Here is a 25,976-nt window from a genome sequence, read left to right as displayed (position 1 = left end):
TACTGTTAACCTAATTGTAGATGGAGGGGCATGAAATTTTTTAAAAGTCACCTCATTTGGAGAACACAAAAGATAGCAAAAGGAAAAACATGGCCTCTACTTCATGAAACTATTTTAAGACGACTATGTGTGTCAACAATGACTATCTACAAACAGTAGGTTTTCATCATTTCTCCCTACATTATCATCACTCAAATGAAATGTCATTTTTGTTTTAAAATTCTTATTGACTTTTACTTTGTGTAAAACTTTAATGTTTTTACTTTTTATTAAGTAATATCACAAATCCTAAGGAGGAAGAGGAAATGACTTCATTTAAAGCAACATATTACTAACCAGACATCCATTTGTAAAGACAGTTCTAAGTATTATTGATCCATTTTTAGATATCCCTACCAAGTTTGTTACCTGCAAAAGAATGCTACTTATTTCTTTATCAAGGGTAAAGAAGAAAATCCCCAAGTTGTCATGTCTTGTACATTCTATCCCTGTAACATCTCTCTCCAGAATTTGTTCTCTCCATTCACACCATAACCACCCTACTTCAGGACCTCATTACGTCTTGTATAGATTACTACAAGAGCCTTCTAAGTGGTTCCCTGAATCCAGCCTCTCCCCTTATCTAATTCATTCTCCATATACAAACCAAATGGCCATTCCTAAAGTAAAAGTGTGACCATGTCACTATTAGTGGATCCCTGTTGTCTCTAGGAAAATATAAAGTCCCATCTTTGAGATTTTAAACCCTTTACATTCTGCCTCTAGTCAGTCTGTCTGTCTGTCTCTCTCCAAGCCGATTCCACGTTATTCTCCATCATGCATTCTTCACGTCAGCCAAAGTGAATCATGCACTGTGCTACATAATTGATATTCTCTATCTCCTGCCTTTCTGAATTGCATAAGCCATCCCCCACCCTCACCTGCCCCATGCAGGGGAATACTCTCTCACTTTCAACTTTTGGAAATCCCACTCCACCTACATTTTAAGGTTCTGCTCAACTGCCACCTCTAAAAAGGGCCTTTACTGATTCCCCCAGTTGATAGTCTCTGTTATACTTCCAAATTACTTTGTAATTATTTTTTGCATATGTCTATATATACACATATCTACATGTATATGCATATCTGCACACACACACACACACACACACACACACACACACACACACACAGAGTATACTGGATAGACTTGGCCTCAATCAAGACAAACCCCAGTTCAAATCATGCCTCTGACACATAATAGCTACAAGTAATTCTGGGTGAGTCACTTGCTCTTTTATTACCCCTAGCATTTATTACCCCTTAAAGCTGCTAAGCTGCAGGGTTGTGGCTGAGTGGCATCATCAGAGAGAGTTTCCATCATGAGTTCCTCAAACTAATGAAATCACAGGTCTAGTCCAGAAAAAGCAAAAAAGAGAGAGAAAGAAAAAAAAAAGAAAATCTTGTATTTACTTCACATTGTGTCCCTCCAGTAAAATGTAAACTTTTTGAGGGCAAGAACTATGGCATTTTTGTCTTTTTATTCCTAGCACATTATTTAATGTTACAACATGACAACAGATAATAGAGTTAAGAGTCAGGAATCTGGGTTTGAATTCTGGCTCTGATAATTAATAACAGAACAAGGAGGTAAAGTACGACAATAAATGTATACAATAGGAAACCAAATGCAGGATATTCTATCAGCCAATAAACATTTAGTAAGTACCTACTATGTGCCAGGCACTGTGCTAGTTGATAGAGTTACAAAGAAAAGCAAAAGACTGTCCTAGTTCTCAAGTAGCTCACCATCTAATGAGAAAAACAACAAGCAAACAAATATTAATAAACAAGCTCCATACGTGGTAAGTTCAAGATAATCAACAGAGAAAAGGCACTCGGATCAAGGGAAATCAGGAAAAGCTTGCTGTAGAAGGTGGGATTTGACCTAAGACTTGAAAGAAGCCGGGGAAGCTAGGAGGTAGACATGAGGATGATGAGATTTTCTTATAATGGGGAAAAGTCAGTGAAAACGTCCAGAGGAATAACAAGAACGCCAATGTCCCTGCTTCACAAAGTTCATGATGGATTGGGGGAGGGAAAGGGAAAAGGTATAACCTAGGAAGGCTGTAAAGATGGGGTAGGGAGGGAGGCAGGTTATGAATGGCTTTGAATATCAATCAGAGGATTTCATATTTGATCATGGTGGTGTGAGGGAGCCACTGAAAAATAATGAGCAGGGAAGTGACACAGTTAGACCTGTTCTTTAGGAAGATCACTTTACCAGCAGAGTGAAGAAGGAACTAGATGGGGGGTCTGGGGAATGGTGTGGGACAGGGACTTGTGGCAGGCTTTTACAACAGTCCATGCCTGAGGCAATGAGGACCTGTGCCAAGGTGGAAGCAGTGTCAGAAAAGAAGAGAGTGCATATATGAGAGATATTACAAAAATCAGTAAGATATATAAGGGGGAGTGGAGAGAGTGAAGAGTCAAGAATGATGTCTAGGTTGCAAGCCTCAGTGACTGAGAGGATGGCCATATGCTCAATAGTAATAGAGAAGTTAGAAAGATGATAGAGTTTTGAGGGAAAGATAATGAATTCATATCTATATGTTGAATTTAAGATGCCTACAGAACATGCAGTTCAAGATGTCCAACAGATAGCTGAAGATAAGAAACTGGGGATCACACAGAAATCAGCATTGGTTGGTATCAAGACAATAACTGAATCCAAGGGAACTGATGAGATCACCAAATGAAATAGTACAAAGGTGAGAAAATAATTATTTTCTTATTATATTAATAACTAATTTTACATACAGAATGCAAAGATTCTCTTTTTTATTAATAACCAATTATTAATAGGTCAGTTATTAGGAGAGTTTTTTCTCTTTTTACTTCCTAATGAAGAACAAGGCAAAAAACAAGAAATTCTCCTCAATCTTGGGCTGGACTCCACCCAACTGAGAGAGCTTATTTCTGACTAAAGGATAAAAAGGAGCTAATCTAGGTGAATTCCAGCCCATTGTTCTACTGAGGTAAAACTAGGTGGAGGTGGATCCCTTTGTCTAGATTGCCTGAAGCAGGAGTTGTCAGGGTTGAGATGAGTCTCTTGGTCCAGGGACTGATCAGTCACAATTCCAGGCCCCTCATTAGAATAAGCTCACCTCTCATTATAATATTCATTCTCTCATTAATTGTTAACCAATCAGCACTGGTATCCACCCTCAGGGACACCCCCTATTCCAAAGATATTTAAACATCCAAGCCACCTCCAAGTCTGGTCTTTGGTTTCCAAAAGAACCACTGACCTCAATTTATTATCTACTAGCCTAATTAATGAATTGGTTATTAATTACCATATTGCCAAGGTGATACAGCAGCTGCTTTGAATATGCAGGCATATTTCCAGGTTTGAACAGCAAAATATAAAAGACTCTCTTCCTCAAAGGCAAAACCAAGATATTTATTCAGATAACAGAAAGCCAAATCCACCATGGCAACAAAAAAGTTTCTACTCATTACCAATGGAGGGAGCACTACCATGCTCAAGCCTTCCCTCCATCAGGTCTCCCCACAAACCAGCTTCCCTAGGCAAAGTTCCCCTCTCCCTCACTGACACTAACTGCTCTGCCTCTCTCTCTCTTAGCTCTGTCTCACTTTCTCACTTCCTCCTCCATCAAATTGTCAAGTTCCATGTGACTAATGCTCAGGTATCCATGTGACTCAGGCTCAGTGCAGGTCACATTAGTGGACAGGAAAGATCTTCCCATTACATTAACATTACAATGACCCAGAAACTATGTTTCTTGGACTTGTCATTCATCTCAAACAGAAGAGAATGGGAACAGAAAAGAGCCCTGTGGAATATCCTAATTTCAAAACCTTTGGGAAAGAAACGCTAACAATCCTTTATATCCATAACAAGGTCAGAACAAGATCATAAGACTAAAGACTGTTACAAGGAGGCAAAAAAAGTCATTCTGACACCACTGTCCTAGTCACTCACACTTAAACACTTAGGTGGATTTTGATTCAATCTTGTCCTTCATCTCAAATGTCGATTTTGAGTAGAAATTTCTCTTGGATCTTATCTTCCTCCTAAGTCCTTCCAGAATTCTTACATAGACACCCTCATCACTGGAAAGCTATGTTATACTGACAACATCTTTGGTGATGTTCTGAACTCCAGACTCTTCCCCTGCCTCCCATTACTTTAATATATCGCAAATAATAAAAATGTGTAGTCAATCAAAACAAATTTCCTTATTGGACATGTACAAAAAAATCTGTCTTGAACTCTGAGACTTTCATCTCTCTATCAGAAGGAGGGTAGCATATTTCATTATTAATCCTCTAGAATCATGGTTCATCATTATACTAATAAGGGTACCTAATTCTCTCAAAGTTTTTTCCCTTTACTATTTTATGGTCATTGTAGAAATTATTCTCCTGGTTCTGTTCACTTCACTATGTATCAGTTCAAATAAGTCTTTCCAGGTTTTTCTGCAAACCTCTCGATCATTTCTGACAGCACAACAGTATTCCATCAGATTTGTATATCATAATTGGTTCATCCATTCCCCAATTTATGGCCACAGGCTCAAATTCCCATTCTTTGCAACCTCAAAAAGAGCTATAAACATTTTTGTACATCCGAAGGCATTTGTTTTGCTTAAGACTAATCTCTCTCTTAATCTACCATCCTTCTAGTTGCCTCTTCTCCCTATTTCCCTATTGAATTAAATGTGTTTCTGAACTCTGTGTGCGTGTCCTCCTTTCTTTACCCAGTTCAGATGAGAACGACGTTGAATAGCCAGTTGGTACCCCCATTCCTCCATCATGCTCATATAGATGTTTACTTGTATGTAATAATTATGTGAGATAATGCTACCTAATCTAGGGCAAGGAAGAAAGCTGGGAAAAGCAAACCCCCCAACATGAAAGGAGGATGATATAGATTTAGAATCTGGCTATGAGGTATATACACAAAAGAGTGGAAAAGTTAGAAAGGAAAGGGCAATGAATTTATTTTCAAAAGGTTAACTCCAAATATATCAAGAGGAAGAAAATGCTCTTAAAAAGCTGGAGGATAAGTGAATAAATCAATGGAACAAATACTAAAATTAGAAGAAAGGCTAAATATGAAAACATCAAAAAGAATACAAACTTCTATAAATATTGCAAGACAAAGGAAATCAAGGCAATGCCTGATGAAACACAGAGGCTGTGGAATCAAAAAAAGACACAGAAAAATAACAACATAGTACAGAATGATTCGAAAGAGAAATTATAAACATAAGAAGACAAATGTCGGGGGCAGAGACAAGATGGCAGCTGGAAAGCAGGGACTTGCTTAAGCTCTCCCCCAAATCCCTCCAAACTCCTGTAAAAAATGGCTCTGAACAAATTCTAGAGTGCAGAACCCACAAAATAGCAGACGGAAACAGGTCTCCAGCCCAGGAGAGCCTGGATGGTTGGTTTGAAGGGTCTATTGCACGTTGCTGGGAGTGGAGCGCAGCCTAGCGTGGGCCGCGCCAGGATAGACCATACCGGGAGTCAGCCAGCAGAACAGGCCCTAGGGCCATGAATCATTGAGCTGTGGCAGTTACCAGACTTTTCAACCCACAAATGCCAAAGACCACTGAGAAGGTTAGTGGGAAACTGTGGGATCGAGTTGAGACTGGTCCAGCCACCAGCCCTGGGGTGGAGGAGGTACTGCAGTGATGGTGGTGGCAGCAGCAGGAAGCTCCTGAGGCTGCCTCCAGAGCTCCAGTGTCAACTGCATCCCAAGTCCCTGGCTCACACAGTGGGAGGAATCTAGCAGCGGATCAGAACAGGAGTACAAGGAGGGCTCTGTGGGCACAGAGGCAGATTCTCTTGCTGTGCCCTGCTTGCATCTGGACTGCGGTCCTGGTTGGTGGTTCTTGGGGGAGGAGGAGTGCTGCTGGGACAGAGCCTGGGGTGACTGCGGAGCAGAAGTAGCTCTGAAAACAGCAGTGCTTGGACCCTAAAGCTTGGGACAAAGTACTCTCTACTCTACAAGCAGTCATACACTGACAAAAAGCTCAAGGGTCAGGTAGATGGCTGGGAACATGAACAGGCAGCAAAAATGAACTCAGACTCAAACTCAAACTCTAGATTCCTTTTTTGGTGACAAAGAAGATCAAAACATACAGCCAGAAGAAGTCAACAAAGTCAAAGAGCCTACGTCAAAAGCCTCCAAGAAAAACATGAACTGGTCTCAGAGCACAAAAAGGGTTTGGAAAAGCAAGTTAGAGAAGTAGAGGAAGAATAGAGAAGAGAAATGAGAGAGATGCAAGAAAATCATGAAAAACAAGTCAATGACTTGCTAAAGGAGACTGAAAAAAAAAACACGGAAGAAAATAACACCTTAAAGAATAGACTAACTCAAATGGCAAAAGAGCTCCAAAAAGCCAGTGAGGAGAAGAATGCCTTGGAAGGCAGAATTAGCCAAATGGAAAAGCAGGTCCAAAAGACCACTGAAGAAAATACCACCTGAAAAATCAGACTGGAGCAAGTGGAAGTTAGTGACTTTATGAGAAATCAAGATATTATAAAACAGAACCAAAGGAACGAAAAAATGGAAGACAATGAAATATCACATTGGAAAAACCACTGACCTGGAAAATAGAATCAGGGGAGGTAATGTACCTGAAGAAGAGTGCCTTAAAAAAGCAGAATTGGCCAAATGGAAAAGGAAGTCCAAAAGCTTGCTGAAGAAAATAATTTCATAAAAATTAGAAAGGAGCAAATGGAACCTAGTGACTTTATGACAAATCAAGATATCACAAAACAGAATCAAAGAAATGAAAAAATGAAAGACAACGTGAAATGTCTCATTGAAAAAACCACTGACCTGGAGAACAGATCCAGGAGAGATAATTTAAAAATAATTGGAATACCTGAAAGCCATGACCAAAAAAAGAGCCTAAATAACATCTTTCAAGAAATTATCAAGGAAAACTGCCCTGATATGCTAGAGCCAGAAGGTAAAATAGAAATTGTAAGAATCCACCTATCCCCTCTTGAAAAAGTTCCCAAAAAGAAATCTCCTAGGAACGTTGCTGCCAAATTCCTGAGCGCCCAGATCAAGGAGAAAATGCTGCAAGGAGCCAGAAAGAAACAATTTGTGTATTGTGGAAACACAATGAGGATAACACAAGATCTAGCAGCTTCTACATTAAGGGATCGAAGGGCTTGGAATATGATATCTAGAGTTTGAGTTTGAGTCTGAGTTCATTTTTGCTGCCTGTTCATGTTCCCAGCCATCTACCTGACCCTTGAGCTTTTTGTCAGTGTATGACTGCTTGTAGAGTAGAGAGTACTTTGTCCCAAGCTTTAGGGTCCAAGCACTGCTGTTTTCAGAGCTACTTCTGCTCCGCAGTCACCCCAGGCTCTGTCCCAGCAGCATTCCTCCTCCCCCAAGAACCACCAACCAGGACCGCAGTCCAGATGCAAGCAGGGCACAGCAAGAGAATCTGCCTCTGTGCCCACAGAGCCCTCCTTGTACTCCTGTTCTGATCCGCTGCTAGATTCCTCCCACTGTGTGAGCCAGGGACTTGGGATGCAGTTGACACTGGAGCTCTGGAGGCAGCCTCAGGAGCTTCCTGCTGCTGCCACCACCATCACTGCAGTACCTCCTCCTCCCCAGGGCTGGTGGCTGGACCAGTCTCAACTCGATCCCACAGTTTCCCACTAACCTTCTCAGTGGTCTTTGGCATTTGTGGGTTGAAAAGTCTGGTAACTGCCACAGCTCAATGATTCATGGCCCTAGGGCCTGTTCTGCTGGCTGATTCCCGGTCTGGTCTATCCTGGCGCGGCCCACGCTAGGCTGCGCTCTGCTCCCAGGCTCTCCTGGGCTGGAGACCTGTTTCCGTCTGCTATTTTGTGGGTTCTGCACTCTAGAATTTGTTCAGAGCCATTTTTTACAGGAGTTTGGAGGAATTTGGGGGAGAGCTTAAGCAAGTCCCTGCTTTCCAGCTGCCATCTTGGCTCCGCCCCCCGATTTGCTATTTCTAAAGAAGTAATGTAGACTCTCATCATAATCACTTCTAATTCCCTCTACTGGTCAACCAAATAGAACCTGTATGAGACCTGGGAAAGGTACCAAAATTAATTTCTATGATTACTTCCTTTCTCTAAACAGTTCAAAATGTTAATAGATTCCTCATATGCCATTATACCTAGTAAAAATATATTCTTTATGAAACTCCCCCCATCTCTAGCACTGGGTTTTAATTACAAGACTTCCCATCACTCCCTTCCCACCACTGCTAATATTTACCAACACATCCCTGCCCCAACTTCTCCAACTTCTACTGGAATTCATATCAAAGAAAATTTTCATTAGCCCCCTTTAAACAATTTCAACTGTGAACTTCTTACTATAGTCATTCATCAGTTAAAACAACCTCTGACTGTCCAGAGAGGAACTCCTTCAATTCATTCAAAATAAATTTAAAGCCCCACTTCTTGAGTACAGCTTCCTTTAATTATTAAGTAAAAGTAAAAAGTAGATTTTACCCTAAATATATTCCATACCCTGAAAAAGGACAAGAGACAGAATAAAAGAATAAACAGTTGTCCAAAGAGAATAAAATTATTCTGTCTGGAAGCATTTAAAAGACAAATACTTAACAGGTAGTAGCAGTGTCTTCTTTATAGCCTATAAAAAAGCACCAAACCTATAAACCACAGAATTATTGAAAACTAGAAAGTTAGCTCACTCTTGAAGAGTAATGGATTGCCTCCTTTCTGTGGCCACTGCAGCACTTTGTTGAAGTTGATTTCTTTTAAATGTAGAATTATCCTTTTGTATAGCACATATGATATCATTCTTAGCCAAAGCCCATTTATGTAGCAAAATGCTAAAGAACCATGTAGACATTGTCTTTTACAAACGTTTGTCTATATAATCTTATATTCCTTTTGTTAATATTGTTATAAATTCCAGAACAGACTAGAGAGAGTATGGTTTAATCATCCCTCACTCAGGCATATTTAGTCTTTGCTCTGGGAATCTATATAATCAGTATTGACATCTCTCAGTTTAAGTCACTGATGTCACTCAGAATCTCCATTACTACCATATAGTCCTTGGGAGTAAAAGGTAACTGCAAAAACAAAAAAAAAATTAGCAAATATGAGTTCTAACTGAATACAAACTGGTTTTTTTTCCTGGAGATATATTTAAATTTTCCAGGTTGCTAGAATATCATCCAGGGATATGATTTTTTTTAAGACAGCTTGTTACTGTTTTTCCTGGCTGTACTACAAGAAACAACAGTATGATCATATTTTAAGTTGCTTCTGTGTTTCTTTACAAGAAATTAACTGCAATCATTTAGCTACAGCAAACACTTTACAGGCTTCCATTTTTCATTAGAAAATGTCAGTCATCTCTAGGATTGTCTCAAACACCAAAATTTTACAATCCTACATTTCTATCCAACTGCATTCCAAATTATGAACAAATGTTACAAAGTACATATACAGATCACGTAGCCAAATAACATATAGCTACCAAAGTTTTCTCATAACAGAACTCACAAAATTATAGAAAAGGTGCTTGCAGTAAAATCTATTCTCTTGCATCAAAGTAATGATTTATCTAAGCTATACTGGAGGCCTAATCAAATCATAAAGATCTATAAGGAAATCTATTTTACAATCATCCTCAATAAGAAGCAATGATAAAAGGCTACATGCTTCAACCAGGGGCAGAAATAATTTGCATATATGATTTCCTTTTGGCAATGATAAAATTTCTCCAATGTTATAATGTATCTGTAATCTAATCTCTTTAGATCTTCCCATTAAAGATGAAGATAACAATCCATCTATGCTTCTCCACCTTATGTGACTCTTAATCATGTTCTCCTATAAATACATCACAGGAGGTCCACCAAATGTAATGGAATAATGTTTTTTATTTGTCTTGACATAAAGAAGATACCAATAGAACACTCAGGCTATTCACCTGTTAGCCCTCACATGACCAACTCAATTCTTTCTCTCTATACTTCCCTGATGACATCTTTTATTATTCCTGTTCTATGAAACTCCTCACTGGCTATGTGCTACAATTTGCTCACAACCACAATGCTCCTCTGTACTGTCCTCTGTGTGATAGTCATTTTTAGTTCTTCAGACTTCTGTGACCGTATCTCAAAGTCACACAAAAGTGTCAGAATGCTGGCAATGAAAGACAACCCTTTGTTTCTGAGAGAATTTCAGGATCATTAAAGAAGCTTTGTAATTTTCTGAAAGCAATATAGTAAATCCCTTTTCAGCTTAAGTCTGGGCCCAACTCACTGTCCATGTGGATCCTGGATAATAAACATATTCGGAAGTTTTTTATATTATGCATTCAACTGTATGTCATAATATGGGAAATAGATAATCTTTATTCACTTGGTTTTTCCACTACGGACCAACTTGGAGGTAAGGGGTGGGGAGTAAGGGGAGTAAGGAAGGGATAGGAACTAGACCTGTGATTTCACTGATATAGGGAATTCCTGAGTGAGGATACTGTCTTTACACATGCAGTTTGGCACCTTCTCAGAAAATCAGGGTCTAAGAGGATTGCAATCATGGAAAGATTAAGTGTTTTACTGAGGGTCACTTAATCAGTATGTGCCAGTGGTGGGACATGAACCTAGGTTTACCCATTTCAAAACTTGTTCTCTATAGACTATGCTTTGCTACTTCTTGGGCCAAACTCAACTGATAAAAATTCAATTAAATTCAACAAATATTTATTAAGGAATACTGTGTACAAAACACTATGCTACATACTGATTTAGCTTTGATAAGACAGAGGAACTGATCTCAGGGAGCTTATACCTAAAGAAATGCACAGCACACAGAAATAAATTATTCTTTTTAAATGTTTAATAAGTATGAGATAATAAGGAGTAACTTTATAAATAACAGTAATTAACTCAGTTTTGATGTGACATGTTAACTCTGAGATGCTTATGGGATATATGTTTTGTCGGCAAAGATACAGATCTGAAGCTCAAACCAAAGGTCAAGACTACAGATAGAAATTCAGAGGTCCTCTGCTTAAGGGTGTAGTTAAAACTATGACTAACACTGTCAAGGTAGAGACAAAAATACAAAGTTCCATGCTTAAAAATATATAAAATCTAGCTAACACTTTCATGAAGTTCATATAAAACAAAATAAAAAAAAACTTAAGAGGTTTTAGTTAACTATAAAGGCTCACATTTGTATTAGCTCTTTATAAACAGTTCCAAAGCACCCTCCATACAGACCTTCATGATAATTCTATTAGCAGACAATGTATTATTATCAATACCTTTAAGATAATAAGGAAAATGAGACTCAGAGAGGTTTATTTGAAATGTCAACCCAGATCTTCTGAAAAGATTTTTTTTCCACCAAATTATCTTAATATGTTAATAGTGTAATATGGCTACTGAAAAAATAAGTGAAGGCAATCCTAGACTACCTAATATTAACAAATGTAATGTGAAAAACAAGGGAGGTCCCCCTGTACCCTACATCAATCAAATTACTTATGGAATACAGATATATTTTGTATAACTTTATCCCCAACCAATGTACTTTCAAGTTAACATTATCAATACTGAAATGAATGTCATATCACATTTAACTAATGAAGAAAATACTCTCATTTATAGCACTGTTCCTATGGAATTAAATGTCCAATGTAACTATCTTTCCTAACATTATATCTTAATGGAAATAGTTAATAAATAGAAAAATAAGTGTGCTCAATTCAATTAATCAATCAACAACAATGTATTAAGCACTTAAAATGATTCCAAGTCAGAAGCAAGAAAATATCTCTAGATGCCTGGGGTGGTATAAAGACCAACCAACAGGATGAGCCCTAGAGGAGGAAGTGAGAAAGATGCAACAATAAACCCCTACTGACACATAGCAGGTTAAACATAATTTTATCTAACCTCTTTTCTTCAGCCTCAGGATTTATAAATCTTAATTTTAAAACTGGTTCTAAATGAAAAAACATCAATACTCTCTAGATCATAATGTACTAAATTTAGGGCATAGAGAATACGGCAAAGATTTGGAACCAGAAAGACCTGGAATCAAATCCCTTCTCAAATGCAAGCTATAAGAACTCCACTCGCAGGCCAAACCCTTATGGAATGAAAAATGAAAAATCTATCTAAATTCTTTCCTCAACAACTAACAAGTTTCCACCTGTCATACTCTCCCCATCTCAGTTATTCTGAACCCCAAAGGTAATCATTCAAAACACATTCTCCATAGCCTGCCATGTCCCATCACTAATTCCAATGGCTGTCAACCCACACCTTCTACCCAATGACCCACTCAAAATGTACCCACCTCTTCTACTGTCCCCTATGTAATGCCTACTCTATAGGCAACAAGCTTACTTTCATCTTAAAGTTTTTTACTCCCTCCTTGTGACACAGCCTCCCTGGCCATCCTTTCCAGCACTGATTGCACTTTGATTCATACCACAGACTCAGTGATCAAGGTGGGAGAATTGTTATACTCCTTGCTCTCCACTGTCATGTCCAGGTTCTTCCTCCAACACTCAACTGAGTAAGCTCTCTAACCTTGAGGTTCACTCAAATCCATATATACCACCCAGTCAGAATTTTTTACTGATCTCCAGGACACTCCCCTTCTTTTACCAATGAGTTCAGTGACTGGCACACATTCTTTTGATCTTCCCTAACCCTTGCCCCCATACTAGGAGATGTCAACATGCATATTCACATCCTATCAAATACTCTAACCTTACAATTTTTCTCAACACATTTATTTCACTTGATCTACTTCTGTACACCACTTCAGCCACCCACAAAGAGACTTGTGAACAAGAGATATAGATCTCATTGACCTCCAAAAGAAAGCTGTGCTGAAATTTTCCATCTAAAATGAGAGTTAAAACACTTAGAATGTAACACTAGATAAAATAATATAAATTATATCTGGAATGGTACATTAGAAAGAGAGCTGAATTTGGAATAAGAGGACCGAGGACTAAATAGTGAATCTGGTAATTAGTACTACATGATCCTTGTAGACTAAGTTTTCTCATTTGGAAAAGACAGAATTTGACTAGATGAGTTTTCAGTAAAGGTCTCTAACTCTAAAACTACGATCTTATGATCTGAAAAGGCTGAAATATAATAAAGTCACATCAAGTCAAGAAGCATTTAATAAGCACCTACTGTGTGCCAAGAAGTATGTTAAGTACTGAGAATATGAAGAATGTCCTCCCTCAAGAAAAAAAAGGTCCCTATTCTCAAGGAGTTCATAGTGTAAAAGGGGATACAACATGCAAAAACATGATATAGAAAGGATAATCTGGGGATAAACCTAAAGGATAGGGACTTGCAATGAATGGGTTTGGAGAAGACTTCTTGGAGAAAGTGAGTTTTCAAGTGGGACTTGAAGTCAGAAAAGATAAGAGAAAGAGATGAGGCATGCCAGTGTCCAAACAACTTCCATACCCCATGACTGCATGATGGTAGAAGAAGCACTTTCTCTGATTCTCATGACCTCTCAATCCTTTGTAAAAGTAGGAATTATGCATAACAGATAAAATAATTTTTAGCTATCTCTACTGTCTATGCAAACAAGAATCTAAATGAGGTAAAAATGATGGTAAAAAAAATTAACTAACAATAAGAAGGCTAATAATCTCTAACTCCTAACATATTCACTCAAGACCCTATCTTTCACCACCCACTACTCCAACAGCAGACTTGCATAAGCCTACTCATAAGCATGCAAGAGAACTCAACTCTACACTACCTTCACTCTTTCCAATGCCAGGAAAATACAACAGTATGGCAACACTCGGTGGTCCAACAGAGCTGAGGAGCGGCACATGTGCCATGCTTGTGGCACTCTACTAAGCTTGAGGGAAACAGCCCAGAATCTATTTGGGGCCAGTTCTGATCCCCCAGACCTCACATGGGGCAGAAATTCAAGCTAGTGAATCATGAATTACCCAACACAGATAGAAACAGAGATTACTTGAAGGTCCAGACCTCAGTGAAATCATTTCAAATTAAAGGAGGACACAAAAGGTGAGCAATAAAGGAATATAAGCACAAAAGACTGAAATAACTATATATCTCATGAGCAAGAAAATGCAATTAAAGCCCTCAAAGCATAAGTCGATTAACCAAATGAAAAAATATTAATAACACAATGGAATGTGACCTCCAGATAAGCTAAGAGTCTAGATATGTATGAATAAATATTATAAGACAAACAAAAATTGTTCAACATCTGATGAAGCAGAAGAACCTGTGGATTCCAAAGAGAGACTGGAACCACAGCAGAATGTTCTTGAATGGTTTCAAAAGAGAAATAAGAATTATGAAAGAATCGTTGGCAGAAGAGAAAAACTAGAATGTACAGTGGCAAGTCTCACCAGAGAAACAAAAGAGAGAATATTTGATTAAAAACGCAAATACATGAAAGTACACAAAGAGAAGCAAAAAAGAAGTATCATTAAAAGAAAATATGATCTCCAAATAAGCAAAACATATTGCTCTTGAAGACAGGTCAAATGGAGCCAAGTTAAAGACTATAAGTATTCCAGAAAAACACAAGACAGCATTCCAGACTTGGAGGGCATTCAGGGAAAATTCACTGAGTCACGAGATGTAGCGCAGTATGCAGGAACAAGCAGCAAGGAGGCCAGTGTCAATGGATCTCAGAAAACATATAAAGGGTGAAGAGGTGTGAGAAGACCGGGAAGGTTAAGAGAGTATCAGGTTAGGAATGGATTAGAAAACCAAACAGAGGAATTCATATTTGATCCTAGAGGAAACACGGGATCAATGGAGTTTACTGAATAGAAAAATGACATACTCAAACCTAAGTGTTAGGAAAATCAATTTAACAGTTGAGTTGAGGACTGATGGATTAAAGAATGCCTCGAGACAGAGAAATTAATCGGAAAGTTGGTACAACAGTCTAGCAGATGGGTGAGAGCCTATATGAAGTTGGAGGCAATATCAGAGCAGAAAGTAAGGTACATACGAGAGATACTAGAAAGGTTGAATTCACAAGACTTGGCAAGAGATTTGATATGGGGTAAGAGAGAAAAGTAGAAGACAGCACCTAGATTGTGAGCCTGGATGACTGGGAATATGATGATATCCTTGACAGTAAAAGAGAAGTGAGGAAGATGGGATGATCTGGGAGAAAAAATGAGTTGAGTTTGGGAGATGTAGAGTTTAAAATGTCTACAGCACCTCCAGTACGGTATGTCTTACAGGAAGTTAGAGATGTAAGATTGGAGGTCAGCAAAATGGTTAGGGCTATATAAGAAGATCTGAGAATCATCTGCACAGAGATAATAACTAAATCCACGGGAGCTAATGAGATGACCAAATGAAAAGAGTATAGAGGGAGAAGGCGGCTCAGGACAGAGGCTCTGAGGGGCATACATTGTTAGTAGGAGCACCCAGAATGAAGAACAAACAAAAGAGACTGAGAAGCAGTTGGACAGGTAGAAGGAGAGCTTTGAGAAAGTAGTGGCCCAAAAAAAAGAAACAGAGACAAAGAAGAAAGAAACTAGGTACATGTGGCCTCGAAGTCACAGGTTCCCCATCCCTGATTAAGGAAAATGATCAACAGTGTAAAAGACTGCTAAGAAGTCAAGAAGAATAAAGACTAAAAAATTTTAAAAATTATTAGATTGGGCAATTGAGAGACGGTTAGTAACTTTGGAGAGAGCAGTTTCAGTTGAATGATGAAGTCAGAAGCTAGACTGAAGAGTTAGGAAGTGAGAGGAAAGGAAGTAGAAACACCTATTGTAGGCAGCTTTGCTTTCTCCAGGGGTTTAGCAAGAAAAGGGAGATTGAATGATAGCTAGCAGGGATGGATAGATCAAGTGAAGGTTTTTTGAGTGGGGGGAGATGTGGATGGGTTTCTAGGCAGTAGGGAATTACCCCTAAAACAGGGAATCAAAGATTAGTGAGAGAGTAGGTTCACTAAAGAAGCAATCTTCTGTATGGAATGAGATGACTTGTGCATGTAAAGGGATTTGCCTAGGCAAGGAGAAAAGCCATTTCTTCATATGAAACAGAGGTTAAGTAGGAGATAATGGTAGGAGGAATATGAATAATATGAGGAGGAAATATGAGACAGCTCTCAGAGAATGATTTTAATTTTTTCAGTGAAATATGAAGCAACATTCTTCGCTGAGAGGATGAGAGAAATGGGAGCTATGAAAGGTTTGAGGAGGGATGAAAAGGTTTTAAAAAGTTATTTTGGTGGCTGGGACAAAGAATTGATTAAGGGGGTGTAAAAGCATTGCCTTGCTACAATTAGGACCCAGTTGAGATTACATAATGTATAAATCTGTAGCAGATTCAATCATCATGGTTTTGTGATTTTTCTCACTATTTTGTTCAGCAGCACACGTAGAGGAGCAAAGGTAAAGGAGAGAGGGAGACTTGGCAGGCAAAGACAAGTCTTAACATAAGGTGGCTAGGGACTCAACAGAAGAAGACAGTGAACGTTTGAATTGGTTCCTCCAGGGGTACAGTTGGGAGCAGTTACTGGGCAATGGTGGTAGAAAGAAAGCTTGAAGGTGACAATGGGAGCAAGGAGTATTCTGACTTCCACACCATGGCGAATGAAGGCATGAGGAAAAGAATAACCAGTGCTAGAATGGGTGACCAAGGAGTCTAAGCCATTAGAAGGGAGCCAGGTCTCAATGGATATGATAAGATGGAATGAATGGGGAAAAAAAAAAAGGTTTTAAGATTAAAAAAAAAAGGTTGTTACCTAGGGAGTAGACATTCTAGAGGGCATAGTGGAAAAGAAGGGTGGGGGGTGGGGTAACTTTAAGGTGGCACATTGAGGAGTTCAGCTGAGGCAGATGAGAATGAGGGAGTGGCCAATGTGGGATAGAGAACAAGTTCTGAACAATGAAAGCAAGGATTCAGGATTTCTGAAATAAGAAAAGTAGGACAGGGTGGAAAGTAGATTAATCATTGAGGATGGCATTCTGATAGGTTTTCATAGTCCCTAGAGGTTCATTCTCAGGGTAGAGTTGTCCTAGTATCTCAGGTAGAAATGTAAAGCTAGAAGAAGAGAGGAATTACCACCCCCCACCCCAAAGAGGGAGGGGGCAAGGCAAACAGTTAGAGGTGTAGAAGGCCTGAAGCAAGGTCAAGTGACTGATTCAGGGAGACTAAGATTCTCCTCTCTTTCCCAGGTAGGCAAGGCAACCATATAGAACTGTACAGAACCAGGACTACTGCCACAAAGTTAACTTGCCATTTTATTTAATACTTTCGTTTTCTCAAATATTTATTGGAACAGAGAAGGCTACTCTCCTTGTTCTAACAGACAGGAAAACAAATAATCATGACTGAATAATTTGAGTCTAAGGACTACATAAAATCAAATTTAAATGTACTCACAGTTCAAGGGACCTGAAAAAGATCTTGGGTTTTTTTTTTTCCAAATAAACTTTGTGAATGTGCTTCCAGAAAACTAACAAGCTGCTGCCTCTAAGCCAGCAATTTCTTATAATCTTGGAATTCTCACAAGGAAACAGATAGTATAATGTGCCAGTATCACTATAGTCTGAGGCCAAAATCACTTTGCTTTGTAGCCAATTTCCCCTCAATACATTTTAGTCAAATTTCTTCAAATTATGCTTGTGCCATATTGGTTTTTATGGCAAAACTAAACTAGATTAAAGTTGGATATGGACTATACATATATATATACATACACACACAAAGAGATATAAATGTATGTGCATGTGACTATATATACACAGAGATCTATACGTGTGTGTATATATATGTGTGTGTATATATATGTGTGTGTATATATACAACTACATATATATACACATACCTATAATACTTAATGAATATCAATAAGCACTGAACTGTATCTATACAGAGAGGTTGGATAAAAAAGTTCCCACAGAATGATATATAAAGATTTCACCAAATTTAGGAGGCAGACATGTATATATAAGTTGGATGTAAATATATATATATATGTATATATATATACACACACACATATGTAATGTATATACACATATATGCATAAATACAAAAAAGGTTTTTTCATAGAATATTGATGATCATATTCCATTAATATGCAGTTTATGATTTCTTATTGTTCAGTGAAATCTGTTATACTGCATTCTGTAGGAAATCTATTTACCATAATTACTATATATTTATAATACAATCAAAATAGACTCAATTCCACCCCAATCAACATTTATTTAGCACCCAATGAGCCCTAGACTACACACTGTCCTAGAATGCCTCCAAATTACAAAGCAGGATTCTATTATGCCTGAGTCTGTGTTTGTATCTGAGTGTATGGATAATGTAAAATTAGATTTAATCAAATTATAATGCTTTTGTCAAAATATGCAATTTCTATATATCTATATAATTAATAACATTAAAACTGATATTTATAGAAAGCTTTTAAGCTCTATATATGTCAGGATGTTATGAACGGATGAATAACCATCAAGCGTTCACTATGTGCAAAGTACTGCACTAAGCATTAATGACACAAATAGAAAAACAGGAGAGCACTAGCTCTCAAATACCTAATATTCTAACTATCAGGAGAAGGTAAAACATATAGGAAGGAAGCTAAACCAGATGGAAAGATGCCATGGTCCTTAGGGTACAAGGGGTTCTTTAATATTATTTCCATTAATAAAATCAGATCCATTGAATTATTTGAAGGTGCCAAGGACTCTGGTGGTGAAAACTCTATTATTTATTCATGAGTTTTTTACAGAAATTGAGGAGGCCAATATGTGGCTGAAGCTCCTGAAGCAGCAGATCAGTCATATCTCCTCAAGTGTTACTCCCTCAGAAGGTGGCTGAGCTGGCTATAAAGTCTGTGGTCCATGGGGTGCTATTGTTCCTAGGGCTCTTGGGCTCACATGTTTAGCAACTAGTCAGCAGCTAGTGGTAGTGGAACCTGGGATGACAGGCCCTGTTTCAAAAAGGCATTGATCTGTGAAATGATGCCTACAAGTGTTAGAATGGAAAGAGGGCAAGAAAAGAGAAGATACTGCATTCCACTAGTTAGTCCACCTGCCACGTCAGTGACAGTTGGTCAAAAGTTAATGGTTGTGGGGTCAGGCTGTAAGCATGGCCGGGTGGTCTGAAGACATTGGTGTTCCCAGGGTTCTTGGGCCCATTTGCCCATAGGTGGCAGTTGATCTGCAGTTGGTGTTGGCAGTAGCTAGGATGACTAGCCTTTTCTCCACAAAGGTTGTGACATCATTTTCTTCATCTCTGACTCATACAATAAAGGGTCAAAGAATTTAATTTGAGGGGCAGAGCCAAGATGGCAGAGTAAAAGCAGGGACTTCCTTGAGCTCTCCTCCAAACCCCTCCAAATACCTTTAAAAAAATGATTCTAAACAAATTCTAGAGCTACAGAACACACAAAATGACAGAGTGAAACAAATGTCCAGCCCAAGACAACCTGGAAGCTAGACAAGAAAGGTTTATCACGCTGGGCTGGGAGCATAGCACAGTCCACTGTGGGTCACGCCAGCACAGATGGGGCTAGAGCAGGCATCAGGGGACTGAATCACTGGCAGCTGTAGTGCTTTCCAGACTTCTCAACCAACAAATGCCAAAGACAATGTAGAAGGTCAGCAGGAAAATTCTGTTGGACCTCAGTGAGAGAAGAGCACAGTCCAGTCCCAGCCCTGGGGTGGTGGTGGTGGTGGAGGTGGTGGAGGTGGTGGAGGTGGTGGTGGTGGCAGTGGCTGCTTCTGGAGCTCTGGGCACACAAATGGGGGAGGGGGGGCAGCAGCTGATCATAGGGGGATTGCAGGGATCTCTTTGTGGTGCTGAGGCAGGACTCTCTTCCTTTGCCCTGCTTGGATCTGGGTCACAGTCCTGGGTGGTGGACTTGGGATGATGAGAAACGCTGGTGTGGCAGCTGTGGAAAGGGAATCCTCCTCACAGTTCCAAGGCAGAAAAGAATGCTTGAGGTCACAGACTAGAACACAGGCCAAGAGAGGAGTAAACACCTCTCTTCTCCTCTCCGCTGATCATACCACCTTAGAAGAACTGAAAAGTTATGGGTGCCTAGAAGTAGCTCTGAAAACAGCTGCACAAAATCCCTGAAGCTTGGGACAGTGCACTCTCCACTCTGGAAGCAGAGTCCTACCTTGACAGAGAGCTCAAAAGTCAAGTAAATGAGCAAACAGCAGAAAAAAACTTGGACCACAGAATCTTACTTTGGTGACAAAAAAGATCAAAACATACAACCGGAAGAAGACAACAAAGTCAAAGTTCCTACATCCAAAGACTCCAAGAAAAATATGAATTAGTATCAAGCCACAGAAGACCTCAAAAAGGATTTTGAAAATCAAGTAAGAGAAGCAAATTATAAATTTGGAAGAGAAATGAGAGTGATGCAAGAAAATCATGAAAAACAAGTCAACAGCTTGCTAAAGGAGAAACCAAAAAAATACTGCAGAAAATAAAACCTTAAAAAAAAAGAATAACCCAAATGGCAAAAGAGGTACAAAAAGCTAATGAGAAGAAGAATGCCTTAAAAAGCAGGATTGGCCAAATGGAAAAGCAGGTCCAAAAGTTCACTGAAGAAAATAATTCCTTAAAAATTAGGATGGAGAAAATGGAAGCTAATGATTTTATGAGAAATCAAGAAATTATAAAACAGAACCAAAAGAATGAAAAAATAGAAGACAATGTGAAATATCTCATTGAAAAAACAACTGACCTGGAAAATAGATCCAGGAGAGATACCTTTAAAATTATTGGACTACCTGAAAGCCATGATCAAAAAAGATGCGTAGACATCATCTTTCAAGACATTATCAAGGAAAATTGCCCTGATATTCTAGAGCCAAAGTGTAAAATAGAAATTGAAAGAATCTACCCATCGCCTCCTGAAAGAGATCCCAAAAGGAAAACTCCTAGGAATATTGTTGCCAAATTTCAGAGTTCCCAGATCAAGAAGAAAATATTTCAAGCAGCAGAAAGAAACAATTTGAGTATTGTAGAAACACAATCAGGATAACACAAGATCTAGCAGCTTCTATATCAAGGGACTGGAGGGCTTGGAATATGATATTCTGGGGGTCAAAGGAGCTAGGATTAAAACCAAGAATCACCTACCCAGCAAAAGTGAGTATAATACTTCAGGGGAAAAATAGACATTCAATGACATAGGGGACTTTCAATCTTTCTCAGTGAAAAGACCAGAGCTGAATAGAAAATTTGACTTTCAAATACAAGAATCAAGAGAAGCATGAAAAGGTAAACAGGAAATAATAAGGGACTTATTAAAGTTGAACTGTTTACATCCCTACACGGAAAGAAGAAAATTATAACTCATCAGACTATATATCTATAACTACACACACACACACACACACACATCTTTAAATATATATATACACACACACACAAACACACATATAGACAGAGGGCACAGGGTGAGTTGAGTGTGAAGGGATGATATCAAAAAAATTAAGGAATGAAAAAGGAATGTATTAGGAGAAGCAGAAATGGAGAGATAGAATGGGGTAAATTATCTCATATGAAAGAAGCAAGAAAAAGCTTTTACAATGGAAAAGAAGAGGGAGGAGGTGAAAGGGAATGAGTGAACCTTACTCTCACAGGATTTGGCTTGATGGGTATGTTACCCTACAAGAAAGTAGGGGGGAAGGTGATGGGGGGAGGGGATGATAGAAGGGAGGGGAAATTGGGGGAGGGGCAGTCAGAAGCAGATACTTTTGAAAAGGGACAGAGTCAAAGGAGAAAATAGAATAAATAGGGGGTAGGATAGGATAAGGGAAATATAGTCTTCTACTACATGACTATTATGGAAATGTTTTGCATAACTACACATGTATAACCTATATTGAATTGCTTGACTTCTCAGTGACGGTGGGTGGGGAGGGAAGAAGAAAGAGAATTTAGAACTCAAAGTTTTAAAAACAAATTTTAAAAACTGTTTTTACAGGCCACTTGGAAATAAGATATACAGGCAATGGGGTATAGAAATCTATCTTGCCCTACAACAAAAAGTAATGGGGAAGGGGATGGGGGGGGGGCAATAGAAGGGAAGGCAGACTGGGGGAACGGGTAATCAGAATGCATCCCATCTTGGGGTGGTGGGGGAGGGGAGAGGAGGGGAGAAAATTTGGAACTCAAAATCTTGTGGAAATGATGTTGAAAACTAAAAATAAATTAATTAATAAATACTTTTTAAAAAGGAATTTAAGTCAACAAGCAGTTAATAAGTGTTTACTATATGTCACACACAGTACTAAGGAAGATAATATATAAAAATAAGGAAGATAATATATAAAAATGAGTTAAAAAGCAAGAGGGAAGTAAGAGAATGTACCCATGTGGGGGCATGAGCAGACCAAAGACTTAGAAATTACTCCATAAGAGAAGAAAAAGAGTGAGCATGGGGCTAGCATGGGTACAAAATGGAGGTTCCAACTAATCACAGGATGAGGCAGAAGAGGTGAAGAGATGTTTCTGGGTGAGAAGTTCACAAAATAAAGGCAACTTCCAGGATGAGAAGGTTTCTGGAGTATGGAGAAGTCCAAGTTGGGAGGAGGAGAAGAAGAGGTAGAGAAAGAGGAAGTGGTAGGAAAAAGAGAGAGAAAGAGGGAAAGGAGGGGAAATGAAGATCTTAAGTGATGTTTTCATAACTACTGCCCATCAAGGCAATGGAGTTCAAAAGACAGAGATATTTGGGAAGTGAAGAGTCAGGTAAAAAGACAGTAGGCAACCTAAATATCAAAGTTCACATCATAAAAAATTAGAGAAGAATGGAAAGAGGCACTTTACAACAAGTACTAGAGGGAAAATTCTTAACCAAGGGATGTAGGAGATCATGAAAGAGACAATAAGCAATTTTGACAATGTAAATTATAAAGTTCTTGCATGAATAAAATCAATACATCTAGGGTAAAAAGGAAAACTGGGGGAAAAAATCTTTGCATGAAATATCTGAAAAAATTCTGACATCCAAGATACACAGCAAATTAACACAAATATTTAAGATCAAGAGGCATTCTACCAAGAGGTATTTTGTTGATTTTCAAAAGAATTTCTGTAAATTCAAATTAGGGAGGTTGGACTACACTAGATGAAATGATAAATGTGGCCCATTCTATTATCCTATGAACAACCATAACAAAGACTGAACCAAAATAATAACAAAAAAGAAATGTAAGGGAGAGAGATATTGAGAGAAAATCTGTTGATTAAAAAAAAGGATATGAATAAAAATTTATTTTCAAAAGACAAAGTGTTTTATAAACCTTAAGTATCCATATAAACATTAGCCATTAATCAATAGCCTATTTCAAACTATTTCCATCAACTGACTGAAACAGGTATCCTAAAGGATCTAAATGAAAGCAAAAGATTAGTTAATTTTTATTAAAGTTGCTGTATATAATTTACAATGACTGGACAATATAGAGAGGATTCCTGCTCAGGGATTGAGTGGACCTCTGAAGTCCTCTCAAGTGCCAAGATTACAAGACTTCCATATTTCCTACTTTTTACTTTTTGAGACTGTCCTTGCCTTCAACTGGTACAATTAAGGGAAATTTTGGTTTTCATTTGTTTTTATATCATTGCTATACAAAGAATAACATAAGTATGGAATGGAAAAGTACAAATTTCTACTGTCTTTTAAGGAATGCTTCCTTACAATTACCAATAAAAAGTAGCCATCTAGCATATACATGTAGTGTTCATGGGGAAAACTCATTGATAGGATGACAGGTCACAGATTTAGAAAGTTAAGGGATAATGAAAGGTTATCTATTCTAACCCCTTCATTTTACAGATGAAGAAACTGAGGCTCAGAAAGGCAAATGACTTTCCTATGGTCAAACAACAATAAAGAGAGGGGCTTTGCACCCAGTCCTTCTTAACTCCAGGTATAGCACACTGTCTACTACAATGTTGCGTCAATGCTTTCTCATTTCAGGAAACAGCTTTAAACTTCTGAAAGAAGTTTAATGTTTTGCATAGGTGTAATTTCATCTGTTTCACCATCTTAACAACTTAAATCTATTTTATAAGAGAAAGAGAGGTTTGACTTTGGAAAGTAATACCTATCCAAGTCAGAATCAATTCAAGACTGCAATTATGAATTACGAAGGATTTCACTGGATGATCTTAAGGTTGAATTGGCAATTTCCTCATAGGCTTATTTGTAAGTTTAAAAATCTTGGCTCTTGAAGACTTCTGTGGGGGCTGTACTTTGGCATGCAATATCAGCCGGATGCAGAGAATTTCACTGAAACTGTTTTTTTTTTTAAGCTAAGGTTTTCTGCTTTTCAAAATGTTGGAAAAAACATACATTGGAATTGGGTTCAAAATTTGTAATAGTATTTTGTTTTTTAATGTGCTCAAATCTATAGGCATCCAAGTTTTATAACAAAATAAGTTGAAAGACTTTTTTAATAGCCTTTAACTAGTAATATAACATCACTACGTAAGCCTAAACAAAATCCTAACAATCAACACAAACCTCTTAAAATTAAAAAGGGAAAGTCAAAGGACTTCATTAGAAGAACAATGAAAAGACAGGCTTTTATTAATCTTGCTTAAATTGTGTCATCCCTGTATGATTCATTCCAGAAAGCTCAATGCAAGAACAGAATTTATAGCAGTTGCCACCTGGTATATCCTTTCCCCAATAGCCTCTCAGAATCATGACCTAGCTACCATCATCACCCAAAAGGTGACCAAGACTAGAATGGAAGGAAATAGGCAGGGAAAAGATCCCTAGAGAGGCAAAAGCAGGAATCATCAACCTTAATGATATCTACAGACAAAGGAATTTCTGTCTTCCTTAAGTCAATTTCTTTAAATGGGTTGGGCCCATCCATGAGGCAGCTGGAATAGTATATGAAGTCCTGAGGTACAAGCTCTCACTAGAATTACACAAGTTACTTCTCAATGCACCAACTATGAAGTCTGTCACACTTTCTTACCATACCAAAGTGGACACAGACAGCATCTGCATGGTCTTCTTCAAAGACAGGTGATCAGCTAGGTGACACAGTGGATAGAGCACTGGGCTTGGAATCAGGGGAACTCATCTTCATGAGTTCAAATACAGCCTCAGACACTTACTGGTTGTGTGACCCTGGACAAGTCACTTACCCTTGTTTGCCTCCTTTCCTCATCTGTCAAATGAGCTGGAGAAGGAAATGGCAAACCACTCCAATATCTTTGCCAAGAAAACACCAAATGGGGCCACAAAGAGTCAGACATGACAAACAATTGAACAACAACAGCCCCGTAAGATGTCAGAACTATCATACTCTATATCTAAAACTTGCTGGGAGAATGTAATATCGACAATCCAGTGGATCCACATGCTGCCAAGCTCTGGACAAACCCATAACCTTTAAAAAAAGTATCTGCAGGAAGCCTATATGAAGCAGATGACTAGCAAAGATCCTGGACCTTGGCTGCCCAGCTTCTTTCCTCCAAAAGCTTCTACCATCATATCTATCTACCTCTTCTGAGTTCTTCTGAGGTGTGTGTGTGTGTGTGTATCTTTTCCCCTCTTGTGACTTGTCTTTTCCCTCTTCTGTACAAGACTCTATATCATACATCGCTTTCTTTTTCTTTTTTTTCTTAAATGAAGTTCCTTTTCCAGCTCTCATAATAGATGTATAAATAAATTGTTTGGGTTTTTTAAAATGAATAAAATTTAAATAAAAGATCAGTGGGGATACTTGTGCTTTATATCTCTTCTTCACAACATCCCATAAGCTAAGAGCACACAGAAGGAAAGGCTTATCATGTGTAAACATGTTTCTTCTATGGCCTGGGTTCTTCCAATCAACCCAGCTGGAGAGCATTCAGGCTACTCTGCTAAGCAGGGAGTTCCCAATTTATTTATCTGGCAAGATTGAG

General features: G+C 38.4%; 1 protein-coding gene and 1 pseudogene across 2 annotated transcripts in view; one reads left to right on the top strand and one right to left on the bottom strand.

The window, feature by feature from the left end:
* Positions 1 to 25,976, bottom strand: part of BABAM2 (BRISC and BRCA1 A complex member 2) — a 597,459-nt gene that overhangs the window by 421,336 nt on the left and 150,147 nt on the right. The gene's annotated exons all lie outside the window — the stretch shown is intronic.
* LOC118841219 lies at positions 2,604 to 25,582 on the top strand (annotated as a pseudogene).

The sequence above is a fragment of the Trichosurus vulpecula genome, chromosome 3 (assembly GCF_011100635.1).
Source record: "Trichosurus vulpecula isolate mTriVul1 chromosome 3, mTriVul1.pri, whole genome shotgun sequence".
NCBI classification, from domain to species: Eukaryota; Metazoa; Chordata; class Mammalia; order Diprotodontia; family Phalangeridae; genus Trichosurus; species Trichosurus vulpecula.
The sequence above is the reverse complement of the archived record's forward strand: the minus strand, read 5'-3'. Positions and strand labels throughout refer to the sequence as shown.